This window comes from Ischnura elegans, chromosome X, assembly GCF_921293095.1.
Source record: "Ischnura elegans chromosome X, ioIscEleg1.1, whole genome shotgun sequence".
Lineage (NCBI taxonomy): Eukaryota > Metazoa > Arthropoda > Insecta > Odonata > Coenagrionidae > Ischnura > Ischnura elegans.
This window is the reverse complement of record NC_060259.1, coordinates 64,701,236-64,723,465: the sequence shown is the minus strand read 5'-3', so window position 1 is coordinate 64,723,465 and position 22,230 is coordinate 64,701,236. Positions and strand designations below refer to the sequence as shown.

Sequence of the window (22,230 nt, the reverse complement as noted above, 5' to 3'; positions counted from 1 at the left end):
AGAGAAAAATTTCGTGTATGGGTCTTCCTTTTTTCAATTCAATGATGTAAATTACAATTTTGTCACTCAAATATAGGTAATTCTGAAGACCTAAGAAACGCTCAAATTATACACTTCAGGAGTGTCTAACAGATAAATTGGTAGTTTTTATTTTTTTCGTTTCTGGACCCAGTAAAAAAACTCTGCATCAGGTCTTAGGTTTCGTCTAGGCATTCCATTTTCAGATCTTCTGGGACCCTAGGCTCTTTCTTGCGAATTGAGATATTTATGTTGATTTTTATCTTGCCTTACGCTTAAGGTCTATAAAATGTCCTCTCTATTGAATTGTAACTGTGTATTTGAATACGAATTAACAGCTTTTTTTTATACACTCTGTTGATTCCCTGTTCTTGCATTAAGTGGCACGGATGAAGTGACTCACTCAAGAGGCAGTCTATCCCTTTTTAGTGCCGTAACATCCAACACCTTCCCTTTACCCGAAACAATGGATGCGGCGACGAGGTTTGAATCGAGGATGGCACAAAATGTGGGGAAAGTACCGGTTGATGGTTGTTTGAGGAGTGGGACGTGTGTCACGTGACTCCGTGGGTGCCTCATCTCTCTAGCCTTCCTCTTTTGTTGACACTGCGAGGCATTTTCCGGGGAGCTTGGTTCGGAAGAAGGTGAGCTGTGACGTCGCATACGTTTCGCCCGCGAGATAAGAAAGCCATGGCACGTGATGTTTATCAAGGAATTGTCACGGCTATGAACTCCCAGCTCCACTTTGATACGTGTTGGACCTCCTGATTCTCATTTCGAAATGTTGTGAAGATGCTTTAGTGCGAATGGTCATGTGCGGTCAAATGTGGTTCATTCCACGGCACTTTGGACTGGAGTTGTTGACCCTTGACATTTAGTATTGGTCTGATAATTGATACACTCTATTTCCTCCCTGAATCAATTTGAAGCTTTTAGCGAAAATATGAAGAAATGTGTTGACAAGTATTTGATAAAGGTGGATCTCGCTCGAAAGAAATTTTCTTATTAATAATATGCGGGAAGGAACCAGCGTAAAATATGATTCATGACTTATTTCCTTGCTGAATTTTCAGGAAAATTCGAAAATGTAACTGAAATATCGGTTTATTGGTTAAATATTTAAGCAGTTACTTTTCGAGCTGTAAAATTTTGATTACTTTAATGGCTGTCATTTTTTTCATTTTATTTCTACTAAGAAAGATATCATGTAAAATATTCGTAAGGATAGACTTCCAATTTAAAGAGAGAAAATTTTATCTTCCCGTGTAACTGCCTTTTGGAGTTCATGTACTCAGAAAAAGACTGCATTTTCCGTGTTTTGCTAAAATTTTGGATTTTTCAGCCGCGAGACACTTCGACGAAAAGCAAACTACGCTGTTAAGATATTTGGCCAAAGGTTTTCGATTTTGGCTTGACAATTCAATTGTTACTCTTTATTTGGGGAGGCAAACTTGTGTAACAGTTTTTAATCAAAATCTGAGCGGCCAAGTCCAGTCTGAAGTGGCGTGGAATAACACACATATATCATTATTATATGTAAAGTTAAGTAGTAATTCACCGTGGAATGGAAAGCAATCAAGTTTACCTCAATCTTCCGTCTGCTTTATCGTATTTTGGGACAATTAATGTATTTTGAATCTTCCATATGCTCTATTCCTATGAATTAGAGTAGTCTGTACGCGTGCAAGCGGGAGTCTTCATCTTTGACATCATCCTTATCCCTGTACTCGTCGTTTACATTCACCTCAATAATTTTTATGAGATTGAATAGTATTAACTTTGTAACATTTCTCACAAATTTTTACTTACTCGACCGGTATCAGACCTCAGTGAACCATTATAAAGGATTTACAATTTTATTTTTGTATATAAAATAAATATTTCTTCAGTAATTTATATTTTGAGCATTGATTCAAGTAGAAAAAATGCGGTTCATTTTTACTTGTTTTTGCCACAGAATTTGAATTGGTATCTTAGAAGTGGGTGGAACAATTTTCACGGAAAAGGTGTTTTTAATGTAAAAGTGTGCTTGAAGTGTAAAAGTGTGTTAAAGAGTAACACTTGCTGTAGTGCTGCCAAGGAGTTAAATAATTTGGCTTTTAAAAAGTCAGCCTGAAGAACTTTCATGCGTATTGGATAAAGTGGGGTGAGGTACGGGAAGGACCACTTTATGAAACAAATACGGCGGCTATTCTCTATTTCAGGGAGGATATAATTTTTATTTTAGTATTCTGGTAAGCTATTAGATGACAAAGTTCTTTGCATTATTAACTTTTGGGTGAACATAAACATCATCATAAACTACGCCCATAATAGTATATCGTGAATCATTTGTTTTCAATACAGTGCATCGCAGTGTGCTATTCCGTGTTCCCTTGCTACGTAATACTACTCCGTGTAGTGCGCTGACGAATGTTTCTTCGCTACACAGCTGAAATAAAAAAAATAAACGTGTTATTGTTTCATTAGGACTCGAATTTCCTTAAACGGTTAAATTATGTCGCAAAGTTTAGAAGAACTCGGTAGATAGGTATGGATAGATATATGTCTTTATTCGGGCGAGGCTGAGATTAAAAAGTCTCCTTCCTCCTAGCCGTCATTGCATGCGTATATGTGATAGGTAAATAAACATTTGCAATAGAAAAACATACAATTACAATATTCGTTTTTAGTGAAATGCCGAACCAGATGAACAAGATATCAAGGATGAAAGGCTAAAATTTCACATGTATGTGTGGAAATTTTGTGCAAAAAAAGATTTCTTTTTGGGGAAAAAGTGAGGGTATGGTTCTGCGCCATTAGCCAGGGTCTGTGTTGAAGGGGACGAAGTTATAGTAGTGGGAGTGGGTGGGCACCAGGTGGTGCTACTGGACGAAGGTCACCGCGCACGGGCCACCGATAACTCCACATGCTTTGACGGCACGTGCCTTTACCCCCTCCCCCGCCCTAAAAGACCCCCGGTCGGCTCCGGATGCGATCTTGAACAGAGGCGGTCGCCAGCGGAAGCATGTGAGGGGCCGTGTCGGATCGGGGCGAGTCGAGCGAATGGTCCGGAATGGCCCCATCAGCTGCGGCGAGGGCGTCGAAAGGCGGGGGTGGAGGCCGCTTCCAAAAGGGGTTTCCCATTGCCCCCGCTCAGGGAACAGACTGTTGTTGTTTGGGTATCTAGAGGTTGCGACCGACAGCTACGGTCATTCTAGCTTTTGTGAGGCGTGAAAGAATAAACTGGCCAGAGAACCCTGCGCCCGTGAGGACTTGCGAGGGTTCCGTTGCCGCTGACCATCTCAAAACAAATAATTTTCGCACATTTTGTTGTACACATTTTTCCTGCGTCGATAGAAACCGTTGGAATGGTGTTAAATATTAAATTGAGGGTACTCGCAATAAAGGCATTTTATGCTTTTGTAGAATTTGAGTTTTTCCTGGCGTATAGTTAGCAGGAATAATTTTCGGGTTTCCCACCTGGTGTGGTTTTGGGTAATCGGTCCCAACTTTTCGAAAGCTGAGTCTGCCATCGTTGTCATGGGTATTATTTGGAGCTAAATTCTTGTCGGTATTTAATTAATTTCATGCTTATATTTTCAAATCTATTCTAAATGGTTTTGCTGACCGTGGCGCAATTTTAACCAGTTAATGGCATATGACTTCAACATAAGAATTCACTTGGCAGTGTATCACTAATTTGCATGGTGACGTTTTATTTTTGTTACGTTACTGATTATAGGAGGAGTGTTTCAATAGCAGATGTTTTTAAAACTATAACGAGGTGGTTGAACATTGCTTCTGCCTAGGATCAAAGTGAGCAGCAACTTTCATTGTGTGAAGATACTTGGTGTTCCTCCAATAACGTCTATCATTACTTTAGGGGAGGGCAATGCAAGGCTTCGTTAAGTAACTTTTAGTGAGGTATCCCATGATTTTTTAAATTTTAAAATAAATTTGAAATAAAAAAATCTTAAGTACGGAGTAACAAGTTAATGGACAGGAAGTGCTGCGATAGCTCTAGCTGACGGGAGGTAGACAATTAACAAAAATTACCTCATTTCGGGGATGGGGGCTGGGTCTCCTGGGTATCGTCTAATACACATCTATGTTTCAGCCCATACTCATTTATTACAAACTGACCCGTCTTCTGGAACAACTGTGCCATCGTCTAATGGGTGTCTGATGGCACATTGGTGTTGAACCTGCCTTGGTTTGTAATAAATGTAGATTGAAACCAAATTACTTTTCACTATGAATATCGTTAACTTCCGCCTGAGAAAAAGTCACGCGTGTGATGATGGATAATGATTAGTCACCTTGGAGAGATTTAGTTTCAGCCGTAAAACCTATGCAAGCGTTGTGTTGCAGCCACGCATGTTGTAATAGAAGATTCCCCAGTCATCTAGCAAATTATGTATTGTCGTCGAACTCGCATTTACATTGGTTTAAAAATTCGCCACTCGCGGCGCTGCCGGTCGAGCGATCCTAATTGCTCGGGGAAGTAAGCTACTATTAGGGCTGTAAAGCGATACTCTTGTTCAAGATGATATAGTATATAAAAATCGTAACGTACAATCAGCAACTTCGCCACCATGGTTAAGCTCTAAAATTAAATTCACCTCGTAAATTCCATTTGATATTAACAATAGTTACGTGTTTTATAAATCCAAATAATTCATACAGTAAAGAACCTTGATTAAATACTAAGAGAAATTACTTTAGGTAACCATGAAGAATAACCTGTGTTATGATGATCGTCATTTACGAATAGGTTATGCACACAAGCAAGCATAATGGGGAAAATTATTTCAGTGAATGGTAAGTTTATATGTTATTTGATATTTTTACCTTATTTATTTCAGTGCTATTCATCCCAAGGGTTAACTCTCTATTGTAAACATTAGGAATGATTGAATCTCTCTTCACCCTTTTACGGGACAAATTGGGGCTCCTTTATGTGGTCTCCTTGATTGCAGTCCGGCTGCTGTCCATTTGCTCTCGATTTACGGATGGAGAAGGCTCCTCTGATTTAGCCTCATCGGGAGATAATCATTTGAAGCAAGATTTCGAAGCGGATAATGTGTGACGCCTTCGAGGACGTTGGTTCGCGATGGCGATAAGGCTTGGCCGCTATAAAAGGCCAGACTATCAGATACGATCGCGCCTCTTGTTGATAGGTATTTTTTAATGTGGTGAAGCCCGCTAGAAACACGCGAAAATCAAGTGAAGCTAACATTTTTGGCTGTAACTATGCCGAATATCCTTTTTATGTCTTATCAGAGGACAATAAGAATCCCACAGAAGAAACAAGCACCTAAATTCGTCACCTTGGTTAAGTTCGAAAATTTGATTCACTTTTGACGTTCCACTCACGCAATTATAATAATGAATAGTTTTTTAATCTAAAGACATCTTAAAAAATAGAACTTTGATTAAATACTAAGATAAGGAACTGTAGGTAGCAATGAAAAATTACCTGTGTTATAACTACCGTCATTTACGAAAAGATAATGCGTTCAAAGTAAGCATAATGAGAAGCAGTTTTTGAAAGAACGGTTCATATATACGTTATGTTAATGTTAAAATCAAAATAAAACGTCATCCATACTTTTTCTGGTAAACAATCAAGGCTGGACATTTTTCATAGATGAGGTACGATTTTTTCATGTTAGACATGAATCCGGTAATATATTGTACTTAAAACCTTCATCGAGTATATAACATAAAGCTAGGTTAAAATTTATCATAACAATTGATTATGGGCCATAGTTCCGATATTAATGTAATTTTCAAGGTTTGTTCTGCATCTGTCGAAATATTCTCGGTAATAAATTGTCGGCGTGGAACTTACAAAGTGAATACTATTTTTCTATACCGTAGCTCCACAAAGTAAAGCCGTAACCGTGTAATTGTGTTTGGTTTCGCTGTGTTTGCCTGATGATGTTGCTATGCAGCGAATCCGTGGTAATGGATCAAAATGTTATTTTACTGCGGAGCAGTATTTCTCCTCTTTTCCTTAGCAGCATCGTTTAAGACATAAGTATTTATATAAACTTAAATATTTTCGGTCCGTCCTAACCTTCGAAAAAGATCTTCCTTCCCATGGTCACTCCAAACGTTGATCGGTCGGCGGTCCATGGGCATAGACAGCTCACGCATCGTTTTTTCTTCTACTGTCATCGCTGATTAGAAATATATGGGGATGATATATTTGTTTTCCTAGATACGTATTGCGCCGGAAACGATCAATATGACCTTGCGATTCGGGTGTTATATCTGATATTTTTTCCTATGGGTTTTATGCGTCTATTTTTAATTTTTTTTGTTGTCATTTATTCGAGCGTTTTTTATAAATGGTTGAAGTCTATAAAAATCTACGACCCTGAGCTCTATGACCTTTGAATGCCACAAATCTTATGAAACATGCTATAGCCATTATAATTGCGTACACTCGTCAACTTTTAATGTATAATGTAATTTATTAACGAATCAGTTCTCTTAGTAGTTTGCCGACAGTTATTCCTTTGGCTAGGGCAACTTTTTATCGTAGTTTATGTAATAAAATGTGAAGGAAGAAAGTTTAATCGGTCGATAACAGTGAATCTATCATGAATGTGAGTTTTGCTTTCTGAGAAATTTATTTGCGGATCCATTTCCAGTTCTATTGTTAATTTTCCTTTCGTAGAACTGCATGCTTCCACTTTCGTTTTCTGTGTCACGTTCCATCTCACTCCTAGTGCCTCCACGTCTTCACCTTTAATTCGAGCATCACGCGCCTACCAGTCACCTTGCAACGTGTTTTATGATTATTAATGATATGAAGATTTTCCTCTGGAACTTTCGTTAGGTATTGAGACTATTTACTTACAAGCAGTATATGTAATTATTTGCCTTGTAATTACTCCTAGAGCATCTAGAAAATATCACCATGTTCGCCTTATTTTCCCAAAAATGTGGCAATTTAATATAAAAAGCGCTTTCTAAAGATGTAATCGGTTCCTGCTGGAATGGTTTTGGTCACAAGCACCAGCAACTACAAGCTTTAATCTCTATACGGAGACCATTACGAAAGTAACGTTTTTTCGATGATCTACTGTACTGGTCTCCCCTGGTGGACGCTGTATTTATAAGGGATGAGTCGATTCAAAATTTCGATTCTTGATTCCAGCGATTCTCGGGTACGGAATCGGATTCGTTTGAAGTCGATTCCGATTCCATCGATTCCAGGAAAATAAATATTTTGAAGATAGACCATTAGCTTGGGCCATAAACGCCGCCACACACCTTATTTTATTCCATTCAATATTTAAATTTTATGACAGCAATGCTTCTAGCGAATCAATATCCCACCTGTTAGTATGAATAAGAATCGATGAAATTGAGAATCGGGAATAGATTTGAAAGAATCGTAATTGAAAATGGTGGAATCGACTCATCCCTAGTATTTATCATTCTATCATCCTGGCGTACGGCTGTCATTATCATCTTTGTTCCACGCCTTCATTCGATGAGGTAGATGCAGTTATGATCTATTTCCTTACGCTCATTTTCAGTTCTAATTTCCCTTCCACTTCAATTTGTTTTCTGAATATCGTGCTCCTATCCCCTATTTATTTTTTCTGTGGTTCTTTTTTAATAGAATAGTAGGTAGTGAAATTATATTTTGCAGCTTGTAAATAACGTAGAGCAGTGAAATAAAAAGTTATAATTATTTCTTATTGTAAAGTATCTAGTTGAATACATTGAGAACACAGATAGAGCTTTTCGTGAAAAATCATTTGATTACTTCCAATGCATCACATTTCATGAAATATGAGTTTCTTATGTACATTATGGATGTTTGGACATTTTTAAACTTCCAAAACATTTGTGTTGTCCCCTTAAATAGTGTTAAAATTATGAACATCTGATGACGAGCTAGACTCGTCATTTCAGCACAAGGGGTTTATTTCCCTTTCGTAGAAGTACATGCTTCCACTTTCGTTTTCCGTGGCACGTTCCATCTTCCTCCTCGTTCTCGCACGTCTTCACCTTTATTTCGAGCATCACGCGCCGCGCAGTCCCTCTGAAACGTGTTTTATGGATAGGAGGATTCGGCTCCGCACGGATGACAGATGGTGTTATTGATCGAGATCGAATGTGCCCGCCGCGAGGTCTCTTTCCCGCTGGAGGCGCCCCCGTCTCGGCTTCATTATGTCCCGCGAGAGTTTCTTATCGGAGTCGTCTTCTTGTGCAGTATCAAGGGCACGCTTTATCTCGGTTGGAGTGAAAACATTGACGCGCTAAGTTACTTCCTGGGAAGTTGGTAGCAATTAGTGAGAAAAGTTGGAAAGATACGCATTCAGGTGGCGCTTGGAAAGAAGGCATTACAGTTGAGGAAGTGTTGTTAAGAAACTTTGGCCTGGCTAAGGTAAGACTTTTGTTTATTGAAAGTAATTAAATTATTTACCGTGTCCGGGACTGGTTGTGTCGGTGAATGAATTTATTCTTAAGCTTAGCATGCGTAAGTCATACAGGCTCTCTATCTTTACGTTCGTCTCAGCCATAAACGCTGTGCGCTATTACTCCCATCACCCGCATTGCTTCCCGAACATCACCCCCTCTGTTGCGTTTAGTAATATGTCCAAGTAGCTGTAATCCGTGCAATGGAAAATTACGTTTTTTCGATCCACTCGGCTGCTGTCACATGTTGTACGCTGCCATTATCATCTTAGGTCCTCGCCTTCAGGGGATGAAAGAGATGTATTTCATTTTTCAATCGATTTCCTTACCCATTTTTACATGTGAGTACATGACGGATGAGAGTAAATAAATCAAACAATCTGTATTTTGATAGGAAAAGATAAATCGCATTTTATATACGCTCCATACTAATATTTTACCTCCGGCCATGGCTTCGAAAATTATATTGTTATAAATTTTACCTTGATATTTACTTATTTATCATCAAGGTTACATTAGTAAGTGCATGATTGTTGAATTAAGTCGGTAATGAAGTATCAGTGTGATACTCTCCTTTTCGGATGCACTTAGATACTTTGAAACCAAAGTATCGATTACAAAGTACTCGCGATTACTACTAGTAGTATTTACCTGTTAGTGGGTGCAACTAGGATTTGGCGAGTACAAAGTGGAAGGGAAACATGGTAGGCGCTTAGTTACTTCTTTGGAAGTTGGCAGCAATTTATGAAAGATGTTGACATGATATGCATTAAGGTGACGCTTGGAAAGAAGGCATTGCAGTTTAGAAAGTTTTGTTAAGAGACTCTGAGAAACTTTGGGGTTAGGTTTTTTATTTACTGAACGTAATCCAATAATTTACAACATCAAGGCAGCTAAGAAACTTATCGACTCGATTTCCACACAGGGTGTTCGACATTATGCCATAAGTTTGTGAGATGAATGTTGGATAGCGCCCAGCTAGCGATAATATTTTATAAACGCCTTAAAGACATTTAGGTAGTTTAATGTGAAGTGTTCAATTTAATATTTCGCTATTTTTTATATAAACCGGCCTTAAGAGAAGGTTTAGGTGCTCTGATACTGAATACGTATTCACGAATGAAGTGGCTGGTTGATGTAAAAAATATCAATTGCATTTTTGCTCAATCACGGGGCGTATTCATTCATTGTGTTTTTCTACTCACTGCCATCATCTGATGCTGACAGTTTCCTCGGATGACGTCTGAGTTGAGATGATTTTTTTTCTATTCTCTGTAAATGTGCATTGTGTAATCCATCATGACGAAGAAAGCGTGTGTATTTGACAGGGGATACACCAGTTTTGATCATGGTTGGATGGAGAACAAATGAAATTAGGAGTCCATCCAACGCAGACACGTATTTTGCTGCGAGTTTTTCCAATCACAGTATTACAGTATTATACACAACCACCCGATTACTTAATTTTTAAGCTCTTCAGGCATTAAAAAATTATTAGGAATTCAATCACATCATAATATATACAAAATATTGATTAAATCAATGTCAAAAAGTATTTCTCTAGAATAATGAGAACAGTCACTCATTTAAATGTTCAGTTATATAAGCGTGTAATCGTTTTCTTTGATTGTGATAAAAAGATATATATTTGCAATTGATCTTGTCAAGGCTCTATAAATTTTCTTGGCACCATCTCAACTATCATTGTCTTTTGAGGGGTTACCAATCAACAGTTTGTATTGTTGAATCATTCATAGTTATTTATATAGGCTTGTGACGCATTGACGGTGAAAATCCATATGAAAAATTGTTGAATAACAAAAATACAGTCCACTTTATTCATATTCAATCCGATTAGCTCTTATGTTATTGTATAACCAAACCATTTTAATCCACAGCTTCCAAGTTATACCGAGACTCTTGGCGCCAAATATCAATGGGTCTCATTAAATCGTTTGAAGCCTGAAGACGCTAATGCGTTACGGTTCTTTCTTGTGGCCAGAAAATCTTGTAATCCAAAATATATTTATTTTAGTTTATTCAATCATGGTAATCAATTTGAGGATAAATGATAGATCCATTGCTTATCACAGACGTAATAGTAGTATAAATTTTACCATGTACCTTCATTTTAAGCATGTCCTCGCACACCTTAAATATTCAGAACTAGGACCAAATAAATCCGATTTTCTATAGTACGTAATGTATCTCATGGACACGCTGGTAAGACAAGTTTTCACCGTATTGGGTGTCCCCTTTCCTCACAAACTGTCTATTGTTCCTGCAGTACTCTTAAAGGGACACGGAAGGCTATCAATTCAATCATATTCAAGAAGTATGTCGTTCAGGGCCCCTTTTAAAATTTTCTGTGTCCGCCCCTTATTGTCAATGAGATGGCCCAATTGAATGTGCCCGCGCGCATGTGAGCGGATAGTGCCGTAGGTTGATTAAGGGAAGGGGGACGGGGACACGTGCGCCGCCCCCCAAGCGCTTAAAAAATGACAAGATTTTTAATACGGTTTTCATTACACTCGTTTTTTTTGTGTTACAGAGCCCCAATCATTTAAGCCTTGAACCCAAGTCAAGAAGAGAGATTTCCCGATCATAGGTCATTCGCTAGTCTGAGCTCGAAAAAAAGCATCGCCCAAGTGGAAAAGGGGCAAAAAAAACTTTCTTTATTATACATGTAACTTATTAATGTTTTCATATTAAAATAAATAGTATATTTTTCTCAGTAATTGTTGTATGTTGTTTTTAATCACAAATGTGAGAAGACCGTTTGTCTGTCAGACACTTGTAACCCCCCCCAGAAAAGGTCCTAGATCCGCCCTTGCATAGTATTGCGATTGTGCCCGATGTTCATCTCACGCCTTGGACTCGTGTTACATATCGGTTACCCTGGCCGTCGAGGCCTGGTGTATCCACGAAAATCTCTCACACGAGTCGATCCGTTGCGACGCGTCTTGGGCGACATGAGTACGGCTTCGGAATGCGATCGCTTCCGCGGCCGTCAAGCGTGTCCGCCCCTTCGCGCTTCGCCGCACTCCTCACCATGGCAGCACGGATCGGACGGCTTAACCAATGGCTTAACGTCACTATTCGTTGCCGGCGGCTAATGGTTCCCGCCACGGAGAAGCGAGGCGCTAGCGTTGATGATAACATATGTAGTGAGCTCGTCATCCAGTAGATGGCGTCAATGCAGCCAGCTGACAGGTTGTGAGAGGAAGGAATTCACAGTTACCTCCACTCGTGGTAATGGTCCACCACACGGTGAAAGATGCACTGTTTAAATTTCATTTTGCCGGGGGCAATGATACTCATTGCGCTGTTGAATTTTGGTGGGGCGTCGTAAAAATTAAATTGGGAATGGGTTACAAAAATTTAAGTAAGAACGTTAATTGCAGAAACAAAAGTAAATAAAAACGGATACAGAGTGGCACCCGCTACAAATAGTACCTTACAGAAGTAAACATCGTGGAAAAGGTGGTGGAGTGAGTTATGTGTTTTTGGTGAGCTTAGTCGTCAGGTTTTTGGGCTCATCATGATTTGGCGATTATATGCGACTCGTCATTCTACCTATTTGATCTATTAGTGAAAAAACTTGCATCTTATCTGTTAAACTACATTTTCTCGTCAATATTACCAAGGAAATGAATTATCCTAAAGATAAGTAAATCGGAGGGATAACATTTTAAAAAATCCGGATTTCAGATAATCCTCTTTTTATTTTAAAATGCGTCCTTAAATTCATTGAGCATCTAAAATTTATCACCTAAATTAACTCACGGGTAATATTGTCCGAGAATATTGTCAGCCTGAGGACGAATCAAATTCTTTATTAAAAGCATTAAATTGGTTTATGACGTATAAACTTTGATTCCTTTGTGCCAATAGAATATCTTTCCTCAGTAACAGTAAATTTATGAAAAATATATTTGCTATAGCGCGGTAAACGGAGATTATGCTTGGCTGAATTTCTCACTCTGGTAAGCTCAACGATGTACAAAATCTTGCATCATTTTCTGTAATCCGTTAGCTGGTGAGTAATTTACAGGGCTACGCTAAAAATGTAATTTCTCTCGGAATAATATTCAGTGCATTGAGGTTGTTTTCTATTGCGATTGGCATAGAAGAAATAAGTACATTAATGGAAATAATGTTTGATGAAAAACGTACCATGGTCGTGCTGTAATAAAAGTAAAACCTGTTACATAATTGTCTTTTTCAAAGCACGTTAAAGAATGCCATTGGGTTCCGCCTCTTCAAAGATATCCCTCGAAAAAAATCTTTCAACCAGTTGGACGGCTCTGGTTTGCAAAAAAACTACTTGGAAATTCTCGCTACCATTCCTCTCGCAGCGACACAGTGCACTTACTTGTTTGCGACGACTGCCTTGTGAGATAATTGCTTGTGCCACTCTGGTGCTTGCCGCTTTAAGCCGCTGAAGCTATACATATGGTATGCGTATCGGTAGATTCTGCGCGCGTGCCATCGTCTTTGAAAAGCAATCCACATAATCGTCAATCTGTTGACGTTGAGGTAATTTTAGCGTTGAGGTAATAAGACCGAAAATCCCTGAGCGTTAGATTTGAATTTCAGCGGCGACCCGTAAGTTAGGAATGATTGTTGTAATTTATTTAAAAGTTCCTCTTTAAAGTCTTTGTTCTAACTAGATCGCCTTGTCTTTCATTCTAACTTCTTTTTCATCATATCGGTCCTTGTTTTTAAGGATACTCGTGGGTGAGAGCATTCGACGTAGCGAATCATGGAATAAAACAAATAAATGTTGAAGTGAATGGAATATATGCGAACTCTCTCCTTAAGAAATGACACTGCCATCCAGGCCTGCTTGTTTCACAATGCATTCAAACCCTAGTGCACTCGGCATCTTAGGTGCATTGTGTAGTTACCTGCAGCTCTCCATAATAAAAAGTGGTTTTTCTGGTGGGAGGTTCTTCGTGCCGTAAACTCGTCTAACAACATTGTCTGTAAATGAATGAGTTTGCGCTAAAATAAAATGCAAAATTACAGGTTCACCGGAATGTTGGTAGAAATATTATTTCACCCATTTTTCCTACAGTGCCCCTCGGTGTTAATTGCGTATTCATCAGTATTCGTCTCTTTGAAACAATTAATTCAAAATTTGCGGTCTTAATTAGAAATTTTATTTTTCGAAGTCTTGGTCTAAAAAATTACTTCAGATGTACATACCTTCTAATGCATATGTATCCTGCTAACGCCGTGCACAGATTCTAGCCGTAAACATTGGTCTGCATAGCATTGAATGGAAAAAATTGTATATATGAAGCAGAAAAAGATATAACCCGCCGTTATTCAATACATTTCAATGCAAAATATTTCCAAAATGCAGTTAATTCCTGCATACCTTCTCACCGATTCCAAAGGATTCACACCCGGAAGACTTAAACTGGTTCGCCACAAACTATTTGACTTGCTTTGAAATTATTATTCATGTGGCCTCATTCAATTTGAGATTTGACGCAAATGAAGCCATTTCGACGTCATATGATGACTTGCAATTTATCGCCGTAGGAAAGATCGTGGTCATGGTATCCTATAACAGAGTCCCATGAAGTGCATCTTGATTTTACATTTGCTTCTTTGAGCTTCATAACGCCGATATTTACCTAATATTAATAATTATATGCGTGTACTTAATTATTCATGGGCAAAGTAGAATAAACTGCATACATATTCTATTAACACTTTTTAGCTGTAGGAGCAGTATGTTGCGCCATATACATTTAACTGACGTCTGTTGAATAAAATGTAATATATTTTCTTTTAATTTAAAAAGCAGTGTACCGACGTGCCAGCTTCGTATTTTCATAATGACTCTTATATAATCGAGAAGCTTGTATCAGGTTTTGTTGAAACAAAATGTGTATTCTAATTGTAGCCTGCATTTTTTCAACATCAGCCCAACAGGATATGAATTGTGGGCTGCTTTTCCGTTAGAAATTGTTTAAATTATTAGATTTGGAAACGTAATTTTTAGGTGAGCGTCGGGAGTAATTTTTTTACAAGTGATGCTAAAGTTATATTCCAAGGGTTAATTGTTCACTTTTCTCGAAGTTAATATTTATGCCATTTCTATTTCACTCCTTTTATTCGTAACATTAATTTGAAAAGAATGCCTATTGCTTTTACATGTACCATTATTAGACTTGAAAGGCTATGGTAGACCATATAGCATAGAGACTAGTCAAGGATTGTATTTCTCTTTGCTCATTTATTCCCACTGGTTGAGACGACTATATTTTCATTTGACTAATCTACCTTGGCATCAGTAGAACTTGCATTTCGAAATAATCCGATAATAGCCGTATGTTGAGGTGCACACGTATTATTTTTCTCGATAGCTATGTTATGACGCACTTACTATCAGATTTCTTTTCGAAACAACAATGATATTATCGGAAAAAAATTAAAATCAATCATTTCCGGCGTCGCTCGGTGAAGCCACCTCATATTTCAGTTATACACTAACAGAATGTGTTCCACTGTTATATTTTTTCTCTATCTGCCCGGGTTTTGCTAGTTATTACATAGTAAGGAATTCAGTCAATATTTAAAACAAAAGGTTTATGCATCAGTTGTGACGTGGTGGGGGAGTGGTAGCGGTGAAAGGTCAAGGAGGTAGGGAGCAATATTCATGCTGCTGTCTACCCTTATCTGCACTTAGATAGGTATCGTCACAAGAGCATTTATAAATATGCTCATTTTAAAAATGCATTTCCACGGTAATCGCATTAAGTCCATTTTTATTCACGGGCGGCAAATTCAAATTGGAAAAGTTGGAAGCTATATTTATTTTGGAATTTAATGAATGTAACATATAATTCGTCGTTAACGTTGGAAGCCAAATGATACCATACTAAGTGCTTTATCGCATTCTTCAGCACAACAATCTACGAACATTTCTGGAGTTTGAATCGACTATAGCACCATATTTCTATTAGAGGTGTGATAAGTTATATATTTTCGAAATTTCAATTGAAGTAACATGTGCTACGTAGAAATCGGGTTGGTATGGTGACTAGAGTGCTTGCTTCTCATCCAGACGGTCCGGATTAAAATCCCGGCGGTGGCAGAGATTTTTCGGAGGCTGCCTGATCCCTACCTGAGTGCTTTGTGGAGGGCACTTCAAGTGAAGCACTCCGTCCGTCGTATGGGACGTTAAGCAGTGGTCTCCTTGGCGCCTTTAGTCAAGATTTGGCCATTGCTGACGCCGGGTTTCTCTCCATACCCATCCAACATGGCGCAGATGACCTCAGCTGTCGTTCGCCTCCTCAAAATACCATTCTATACCATGTGCTGTGTTCTTCAATGCACCCTCCCTATCCTTCTCTCACTCTCGCTTTCTTTTAAATTGATTGATTCCCGGAAAGGTGTCCTCTCCCCCCTCTGAACCCCGCCTGGAGGGCTCGCGACATCTCCTCCCCCCCCAGACTGCTTGTCTCAAGAACCCCCTCCTCGTTTCCTAAGCGGTCGTGCGTGCCCGCTGATGAGTTGCTAGGGAATCTATTTGCACTTCAGCGTGGTCATTATCGCACTTTAATGCCCTAATTAAGCCCTTTGCTTTGCGTCCGGTCGCGCCGGTGACGACATATTTGATTAAGGGCGCGGAGAACTTCTTTTCCGTCGCTCGAAGTTCTCTGCATATCTCGCTTATTTGCATGGTTGAAGTTTTTTAGGCAATTTATGTTTCGCCTTCATTGGGCGTTCCAACTATTTTTCATGTGTTTCATAAGTTTTATTGCCAGTGCTGCTTTTTTTTAGTCGTCTGATAATGAATTTACAGAAATAATGCGGGTTCAGCACACATTGACCTTAAGCATGAATCGGGCTGTAATTGGGTGTAGTATCATCAAGTTGTAATTGCTGTCGTTAGTGCAGTCTTCGTATTTTCCGATGTGCATTTCATGTCAACCTTATTTTGTAACGATGTGACTTGAGGTATTTTTACGGTTTCAGCCCTCAGGAAATGCTGAAAAAACTGCCTCCATTATATTTCAAATAAAACGACTTCAATGTGGAAATACAGGAGTAAAACTTTGTCAGGTTCACTATTATATTAATATGGGTTTCGCAACGTAGGTACATCTTACGAAAATCGGGTCGTGCCCATATTAATATAATAGTGAACCTGACAAAGTTTTACTCCTTTATTTACAATAAGGAGAGGTTTCACGAAGTCAAGCCTGAAGTTATCAGTTATATTCAATGTGGAAGCTTGAGTCGGCCAATGGGGCCCAAAATGTGGAAATGGTTCCAGGAACGGGCAAAGTTATGGCTATTGCTGATCTATTATTCGTTTTGCAGTTCTGCCTGAGGGAGCCTGGTGAATACCTAACGACTATTCGTGTCGCCTTGTCGACAGGAATGAAAGATCCCTTAGAAAAGCGCTCCATGAAACTTATACCATGGAACGCTCATAATCAGGGATTTCTTTCAAATTGTGGCCTCGTGGCCATTATTGATTTATTATCACTCTATCCCGTTCAACATTGCAGCATTTCTAATTGACTTTGTTTTGAGAGGGAAACAGCCTGAGGTGAATCTCAAAATATTCCTTGTATACCTCCCTTGGCCGGTGAATGCCTTCGAAAAAGCATTGCTGCATGGGTCCATTACATAACATATTTTATCGATGCATAAAACTGTGTATCATATATTAGATGGCCTTCTGTGAACGAATGATTTAATTAAGTTGAAGAATTCAGGCGTTACTTTGTGGAACGCTAATGTATTGAGCTATATTAAAACACTTCGGACTTTCCGAGTCTCTTGGAATGAGTTCATGCCTTTTTTCCCCAGAAAATGATATATTTCCCTCGCTTGTATTCTTATTAGGAGGTGCAGGCGTTATCACACTCGTAGAGCAAATAGTATTCGAAGCGTTGCGGTAAAATCATTACTTAATGTCCAAATACGAGCATCTTATAAGTACACATTTTGCTCTTTCTTAATAGTGACGGGCTATCGTTATCTGGTAAAACGATTTGAAGCATTGTGCTGGCTGACTAATAAGATAATTTCTTTGCGTCGTAGGTAAGTGCTGTGCATTCTTTTTAATCCTCGATGTATCGAATACACCCCTCCCTGTGCTTAGGCATGATCATGCGGTAGTCTTTGGATTTCAAAAGAGGTTCAACAAGATTCCGCGCAAACATTGATGCTAGAGTTGCTGCCTCGCGGAATTGACGGGATAGAGCTAATTGCCTGCGTCAGCTCGCGCCAGATGAAGGAAGTAAATAGGTATCAGCGGTTTGAGATCATTCTTGGCGTGAGTATTCGAAGTCCCACAAGGAAGTGTTATCAATTTGATATCACTCCTTATTTTTCATTTGTGCCATGGCCTTCAAATATAAAAGCAGAATTATTTTGGACATTAAAGGGACCATGCAGTCTTTAATACGAATTTGTCGCTAATCTGGCTTTCGTAGCCCTATTGACTTATATGATTTTCCTAATTATTTGTTATAGCAATTTAAGTATCGCATCCAAAACGCTCGCCATTACTATTATCATTATTTCCTTACATCTCATGACCCTGAAATACATTGTGATAATGGAGGGATAATGCGAGTGAAAGTTGTGGAGGGGAGGCACATACTTCGAGAAACAATAGCCTCACCTGATGTTTGAGTAAATCATCTACAAAGCCTATAATACATCACTTTCATAGGGCAAGGATTCTTTTGAAGAATCTAAGAATGTTTTTTAGGTGAATGGAGTTCAGAGAGACATTGCATTTTTTCTGGATAGCCTTTATCCCGAGAGAGCATTGAGAAAATTAATCTTGAGAGACGTGATATGAGGACCGGGTGAAATGCAAATGAAATATCATTGGATTAACCTTAAAATAATTACAAATTGAAGTGTTTCTTTCAAGTTTTTTTTTAACTCGTTGCCCTTTTTAAACTTTAAATACGCTAATGTACTGTACAATTCTCGAGGGAACCTGCGTTTAAACTCAGGTGTTACCTTATTTTTTTTTATTTAAATATCGATGATTTGCAACGACCGGTATATCATGGAATGCATATTATAATTTAACGACAGTGTGCATCTGTTTTACCTGATACTCTTTTTATTTGAATATTGTTCATCTGTACCGTAATGTAAATCAATAAATAGAATATTTATTATCATTTAACTGCTGTGTGCATCTGATTATTCCCGTAGGAAAAACCGCGAGGATCCTCTTCGAGGATAAAGGAAAAAATCATACGATTGTTGTGTGTTGTACGGCTTATGGTGGGAGTTGTTTGGGAAGCTCGGGAAGACTCGACGATAACACGCGAGGCTTAAGTGGCTGGATGAATTCAAATCGAGGGAATTCGAGGCTGACGAGGATGTTAGGCATGCTTTATTCCCTTCGCTAACGCGTTGGCAGATCAGATACGAGTGACAAAATTAGGATGTTAGATTGTCGAACGGATACATTCATATTTTCTATTTTATCGTAAATAATTCACATCGAATTCACGATGCTGTTTGTCATGTTGCTTGGCAGTTGCATGACCCATGCGTATTTAACACTCCGGTGTTCCAGGCACGCCTATCCTAGCTATTATTTGTTTTAATGAATATTTTTTGGCTTGCGCAGTAAAAAATTTCTTTTAGTGAAGCTATTTCTTTGATTTAACTGACATGGGTTGCACCGAGGAACTTCTTTAGGTCCTTGTAAAAAATATGAACTAACCGGCTCGCTTACAACTGTTAACTAGTTCTTAACAAGATGTGGGTTTTTGCAGTTTAAACCCAAGTTATTCACTTCAAAAAAATTTTATGCTCCTAAATATATTTAATTTTCTTGAGGATTTGATTTGATTCCATAAAGTAATTCATGTATTCCTTATTATGTGGCCAGTTTGAAATGGTCGATTACAAATATTTGTTGTTCTGATTGAATATTCCTAAGAGTAAGATCACATGATGACGTGTTGGGAAGTTTTTAGACTCCTTAGTGCGATCACCAGGTCCGCCGTCGTTCTCTTCTTTTGTTGTAGTCACGAATATTACAATTCAGTCTAGTTGAAATTTTAGTTTATCATTTCAGTTTATCGTGTCCCTCTGGTTGGCGTTGCGATTCCACAACAGCGGAATTTTTAAGAACTGTCCGTGGAAATTAATCAGGATCCTAAACCTTATAGAAAACAATAGGAGCATGCACTGCTCCAGAAAAATCGTATAAGGCACCAATATTTTTGCTCGTCGTCGTGAAGAAAGGCTAATTTCGTCCCGCAGTTAGAGTTCACCAGAGAGAGACTTAATCCTTCATTTATTTTAATAAAAGGAATAAATTCCTTGAAAATTAGTCCAGAAATCATCTACTGAATTGAAAACATCCACAGCTATTTCAAACTTCATAACGTTATAAGTGTTGCAAATTGTGATATTTCTGTTATAAATTTTTTTCTTAAAATTTTCGACCCATAGTCCAAGCGACGTTTCGTTCCATGCGACAGCAGGTCAGAGTTCATTAGGGATTTTGATTTAGAATGTTAACATTTAAAGCGGCGATAATATTCAGTATTAAAATATCAATTGACTTTATCCGTGCACGTGACTGTGTACAATTCTATTTGTTAAGATTATACTTTGGTTCTTTTCAAAGAAATAAGTATCTATAAAAGTCCATTTGTTATGAAAATTCGAATGCACCACTCGTTTTGGTGTTTGTAAATCATTTATTTATTCATGAAAGCAAATATTGATACACGTTGGTCAAATAAGGTATTTACGGAGTCAAATTCGCTGCAGTCTTTCTCATTCAAGAGGGAGAAGTTTTGTACATACCTGCATCGTAGACAACATTGTTTCTTGGCTACCCTGTCATCGATTTGTCCGAGAGCCAATGGCCATAAAATGTGGTCCTGGCGAGGAAGAAACCCCTGTATGATGCTAATGAGTTCTTCGCAAATTGCACGATTGGGAGTGACTAGTCTGAGGTAGCACTAGACATGCCAGGAACTAGAGCGGGGCAGAGGGTGGCCCGGGCGCAGATTTCAGGGGGCGGCAAAGTTTGAAAAGTTACTCAATTTTTCTAATTACATTATTTAACAATAATTATTAATTTATAAGTAATTAAACAAAATTAATAACACTTATTAATGTCACACATACGGTGTGTAATTTCAACTACTGACTCAAAAAAATATCTGACGAATGTATTATATTTTTGTGATTGATTCTCTTGAGAATGCTCCCCGTTGAAGGAATGAAACATCAAGCAGAAAATGTTACTAACACAGCATTTCCCGAAAGGAAGAAACATGATGGATAAAAGGAGCTGTGAAAGTCTTCAAACACAAATTGTTCGATGCATCCGTGCTCTCCCCTACACTGTTAGCCAAGCATTGGTCTTTGCCCCCTGCCCCCCGGTAAAACTCCTAGCTCCGGCCCTGGCAATAGAGTTCTTATTCCTTCTGGGGCAATTCGCAGACCGCAATGGCTGACTCATGGGCAGGAACTGTCGTCGATTCCCTGCTCCGTAGCGGTGGGGTGGTCCGTTTGAGGTTGAAAACACCATCGAGGCTGCGAGTCTTGCATATGAAAGTCCCGAGGAGACGGAAGATTCCCTGCGCGTGACAAGGCTGCCGATGAAAGGAATGAATGCTGCAAAACAAGGTGAAGATTGCGTGGGAGTTGAGTTGAATATTGAGTGCCTCATGCTAAGCTCTTTAATTGCCTACATACTGGGAGAGGCGTTACGTCACGGCCTGGGTGAACGAAATTGAATTACGACAACTCCTCGGGAATCGTGTGTTTCATTGGTATTTTTCCGTGCCACGAGCTACAGCGTACCCTGTTTTTTTGTGCTGTTTCTCTGTTCCATCTCTTTGACGGGTACCGTGCGTATCCTGACCCGTTCACGTTCCCTGAGCGTAAGCGCCTTACCTATTTCTCTGTGACATGAGAATATTCATTCCAAAAAGAACGGAGTCAAGTCTACTCTAAATTCAAGACTTTGAATCCCATTACTTTTCCTTGTTTTCCGGGTCACAATTTACTTTTTCCAGGATTTCATTAATTATTTATATTTTTTATGCTGGGGATGATTTTTATATAAATTCCCGATAACCTGGGGCTTCCTGCACCCAAATAATCGATTGGAATGGTCGGCTTGAAATTGATATTTAGGGCAACAATGACATTCTTTTAAAATTTCGGGGTAGCAGTATGATTTTGGAGTTTCGAACAGTATCTATATCAATTAGATAATAATAGTATACTTGCAACAATACCTATGTAATGCAGGCCATATGGGGTTATGGAAGTCCTGTGGGACCCAGGTGTAGACGATCCTTAATACTAGGGGTGATTATAAGGGTCCCAGCTCGAATCGAACCTTTTCTGGGACCCTTTTTCCAACTCTGAGGGATAACCTTGGTCCTCCGAAGACGGCAGTCACAGTGTGAAGTCCCCTTGGCAAATATGGCCAGTCGTAGTACGTTTTACTTCTATAATTCGGATATGGAGAGGCAGGTAAAGAAACTTATCGTACTCCTGACGGTAGAACAACTAGGTGAGTTATTTAATCGAGGTACTTTTAAGAAAAATAATGAATTCACGAAACATTTTAAAGATTTTTTTCGCTGTTGTTGAAAAAATGCCGAAACCTGAGCTGTGTGTGTGGGAGGGGTGAAAAAAATGGTCCCTTTTTTTCCCTCACCCCACTCTTCATTTAGGCTTGCCCACATGGATATAAAACCCATACCATTTCCCAAAAAAACTTTTTAAACCTATTTCAGG

The 22,230-nt window shown here is 38.8% G+C and overlaps 1 protein-coding gene across 5 annotated transcripts in view; it reads left to right on the top strand.

Annotated features, from left to right (window-relative positions):
• The window catches only part of LOC124171921 (IQ motif and SEC7 domain-containing protein 2), a 251,094-nt gene that overhangs the window by 78,940 nt on the left and 149,924 nt on the right, over positions 1 to 22,230 (top strand). The window contains exon 1 of one of the 5 annotated variants that reach the window (XM_046551343.1): positions 8,288 to 8,413. The exons of the other annotated variants lie outside the window; for them this stretch is intronic. The gene's annotated coding sequence lies outside the window, so the exon portion shown is untranslated. Of the gene's footprint in view, positions 1 to 8,287; positions 8,414 to 22,230 lie in introns of those variants that run through there. 5 annotated transcript variants of the gene reach the window in all.